A 4,648-nucleotide genomic window follows, 5' to 3' on the forward strand; every position below is an offset into this window, starting at 1 on the left:
CAGTGGCCTGGCCTCCCCCGGCTGCACCCCCGAAGCTTCTGCGTTTTTCTTCCAACTATGACCTCAGATCAGACGTGGCAACCCGCTGAATTTAAGAACATTACTAAGCGGAAGGAAAAAAAACTAACCAGAATTCCTCCAGTAACGGTGAGTAAAGAGGGAAGAGCCTAGCGCTGAATCCCTGCCCGGCGTTGGGCATGGGAATTGCGACATACTGAAGTCCAACTCCCCGGCATCGCTCAGGGGGCCCAAGTCCTTCTGATTGAGGCTCACCCAGTCGACGGTGTTAGGCCGGTAGCGGCCTCCGGCGTGCCGGCATTGGGTCTACTCAGAGTCAGGTTGCTTGGAAATGCAGCCCAAAGTGGATGGTAAACTCCATCTAAGGCTAAATACAAGCATGAGACTGATTGCCAACAAGTACCATAAGGGAAAGTTGAAAATAATTTGAAGAGAGAGTTCAAGAGTGTGTGAAACCATTGAGAGGTAAACGGGAGGGGTCTGTGCAGACCGCCCGGAGGATTCAACATGGCAGGAAGGTCAGTGGCCCAGGAGTTCCAGATTCCCTCTGCGGGACCTGCACCTTTGGCCCTACCTGGCCCCCGCTGGGCACATTTCCTCTGTGGTGGTGTCCCGCAACCGGCGATGGGTCAGCTGTGAAGGCTTTGGGATGGCAGGTGGCCCTCTGCTCCGCTTCGCCATGTCAGCCGGGTTGAGGAAGATTTGACTGCCTCTGCACCCACCCCGGGGCACCCACTCCCAACAGCCCCTCGGGGCACGTGGGGGCAGGGAAGGGGGGATGGGCCTACTGCTCCCAGTGCGCATGTCGACTGGGGTGGACTGTACTCAGTGCGCCCGACCGCATCGGGCCGCCATTCAGGGAGGCCTACGCCAGGCACCATGCGTCTGCGGCGATGTCGTATACCCACCCTACCCATCTTAAAACACAGGCCAAGCAGTCTCACACCTGCACAAGTTGGAGGGCCGAGCTGCGCCCGGCGCCTAGCAGCTGACTTAGAACTGGGGCGGACCAGGGGAATCCGACTGTTTAATTAAAACAAAGCATCGCGAAGGCCCGAGGTGGGTGTTGTTGACGCAATGTGATTTCTGCTCTGTGCTCTGAATGTCAAAGTGAAGAAATTCAATGAAGCACGGGTAAACGGCGGAAGTAACTATGACTCTCTTAACCTATTCTCAGCTTTAGTGGCCTTTACCTCCCAGTGGTCCCGCCGGTAACTGCCTCTGTAGTGCTAGACTCTGCGTAGAGAAGTCTAAAGAGACAGAGCGTGATAGTGAGAAATAGCGAAGCAAACAAACGCAATTCCAGATGGGGTCATTCCTGGAGAATAAAAACCCCGTTAAGATGGCGTAAGGAGGTGCTGTCTTTTCTAGAAATCATTAACCTCCTCACCAAATTTGTCAAACCAGCACCCGGTTCAAACAATGCAACAAGCAACACCGATTCAGATCACGATATAGGCCCTAGTTCACCCTCCGTAGCAGAAGAAGACACAACAGTAGACCTCAGCGAATCCATCAAGTTTGTGGCATCCTCAGCCAAGAATTACATTGATACAACAATCTTTGAAAATCTTCCTGATGTGTACGAGGTCAGCAAAGATGAAATAACAAAGAAAAGTGACCACGCAAAAAAAAGTCACTTTATGGAAATACCCAAAGGAAAAGCAGAAATGTGACTTGTGTGAAGACATATTGGGAACTTTTAAAGAACTGAGAAAACATGTCTCCTTGCTTCACTGCAGCGCTTGGATCACCTACATTTATCATTATACGGTAGACTTAACATTTTAAAAATGATGATCTTACCAAAAGTACAATACCATTAGAATTTCGCTTTGCTTTAAAAATCTAGAAAGAAGTACTTTTCGTTTTTTATGGGGTTATAAACGTCATAGGAAAGCATCAAAGAAAATGATACTTAGTAATGAACATGGTGGATGGAATGTTCCTTGTTTTCTTTTTTATTATTTATCTGCTGCATTGCAATATATAAGTCCTTTAATTATGGGAGACAGAGTAGAAGTTTTGAACTGTCAAACTCCTTCAATTTACGAAATGATTATGGGTGAGCAAGCTAAAGGTAGCTTTCTGAGGATTGTAGAGCCTAGTTATCACAAAAAAACAAAATATAAGATACTTAAGGCAGCTTTTGGAGTCTGGCAAAAAGTTCGTAAACATATAAAATTATATAAACTAAATTTTTATACTCCCCTTATATCAAAGGGCCTATTACCTGAAATTTTTTGTGATTTAACTATGTATAGATGGCAGCAGAAAGGAATACGGTATTTGGGAGACCTATTTAGTAATGATCAATTTGTTTCATTCCAGGATTTAATGAACACATTTTCTGTGGGAAGAAATGACTTTTTTAAATTTCTCCAACTTCGAAGCTTCCTACAGAACCAATCCCTAATTTCCCCAGTTAAAATGACAAAAATGTCATTGTTAGAACTCTTGCAAAAAAAAACCCGTATAGGTGCTATTTATTCAAGTTTAATTCAGGAATATGGGGATGATTTAGGGCAATGTCAGCGGAAATGGGCTAACAGCCTAGGTATATCTGATGTTGATATTTTGTTATTGATTAAAATGGCTTCAGATTGCTTAATAATAGGGATGATGAAATCCCAACATTTTATGTGTATTCATAATCTATATTATACCCCAAACAAAGTTGCTAAGTGGAGTACTACGACAGGTACGAACTGCAGTCGCTGTGGGTTATATGCAGCTGATGAATTGCATATGTTTTTCTTTTGCCCTAAACTTTCTATGTTGTTTCAACATGTTGAAAATTTTCTAGCTATTATTCTTAAGAGTGAGATTAAGATAACGGCGGAATTAGTGTTGCTGGGTATTAATCATATTGTTATTAGGTCAACACCAATTTCTTACTTTTTATTTTCATGTATGGCTGCAGTTAGATCTTGCATTACGGAATGGATTAGCTCGGACCCGCCGTCATTCTTTATGTGGCGTGAAAAATTATTGCTTATGTATAATATTGAATCTGCTATATATAAGTTAAAGGGGGTTAAAAAGAGAGTATTGGGGGAGAAAATTTGGGCACCAATTGCCGAATGGATTTAAATTTATTATGCTGATTGAATTAAATTTACGTTATAAAGTGTTATGTACTTTATGAGGACATTGACTTATTCTGGTAACTATGTACTGCTGTATTTCCTTGCAATAAAACAATAAAACTTAAAAAAAAAAAAAAGAGAGAAAACATGTCTCCAACAAGCACACACAACAAGCACACACAAAAAAGGTACTTTATGGAAATATCCAAATGAAAAGTATAAATGTGACTTGTGTGGAGACATATTGGGAACTTTTAAAGAACTGAGAAAACATGTCTCCAACAAGCACAAAGGCTTCTATCTTGAAACGTATTGCTCAAAATGTGACAAAGAAGCAGAATACCACAATAGTGCATGCCATTATGCGAAATGTAAAGGAAGACCTCAAAAAGGAGAGCTGCCATTCCTGTGCAGCTTCTGTGACCTCAGATTTGGAACAAAGATTGGTGTTTCCCAAAATGCTCGGCATGCGCATCAAGGGCGCAAAATGTGGCTAGATCTAGCAGCTCTAGCAAGCAGCAAACTGTCAAAATTATGGTCACAGGAGGAAATACTGCTATTAGCAGAATTGAAAAAAGTGTATGAAAACAAGAGACATATTACTGCGCTGATGGTTCCACATTTTGATAGTAAAAACTGAAAACAACTTGCAGTAATAAAAGAAGAGATAAAAGAGATAAGAGCAAAAAATCGGCAAAAGATGTACTGCAAGCATCAAATGTTTCTGAAAATGACTCTTGCGATGAACCAGCGGTTACAGTGGAAGTAACAACAGAAAAGTGCAGGGACTTTATCAATCGCTAACGTGCGCACAAAATCAAGAACTTTGATGAGCTGGAAGATAGAATCACAGAAATCGAGAAGTACACCAAAAACATAGAGCAACACGATGCTGCTATGGATCTGATGGATGAGATAGTGACTTATATCTCAGAAAACACCACTGATATAAGTCCTGCACCAGCGAGTGACCCAGCAAATGAACTAGCAAGTCAACTCGATAATGAGCCTATGAACTCTGCTCAAGATGAGCACCAGAATGCCCCAGTAGGAAACAAGATAACAAAAAAGGACAAGAAAAATGGTAGGCTTGATCGGACACACAAGAAAAATTATGCAAAAGCAAAGGGCAGCTATAAAGAATACCAGGCAATGTTTAAAAAAGACAAAAAGAAAATTACAAGGATTAACGCTGATGGGGCAGAAGATGCCACTTATCAAATCAGTGCTGATGAAATTTTCAATACTACAAAAGCATAATTGAAAAAGAAAACAAGAAAAATCCTAAATTCATGCCAATTGATCGAATACCAGAGGAATACGAAATTATAAATGTATGTAAAGAAATAACACTGCTCGAAATAACCTATGCCTTCGAAGACTCCGATTTAAAGACAGCAGTGGGGCCTGATAAGATTGGTCTGGCTGACTTGTATAAAGTCCACAGCAGGCAACCAAGACTGCTGCCCAGAATTTTATCGTCTTGGTTATTGATGAGAAGAGTACCAGAAAGTATCAAAAAGAACCGATCAATATTGATA

The sequence above is a fragment of the Lissotriton helveticus genome, chromosome 10, assembly GCF_964261635.1.
Source record: "Lissotriton helveticus chromosome 10, aLisHel1.1, whole genome shotgun sequence".
Taxonomy (NCBI): Eukaryota; Metazoa; Chordata; class Amphibia; order Caudata; family Salamandridae; genus Lissotriton; species Lissotriton helveticus.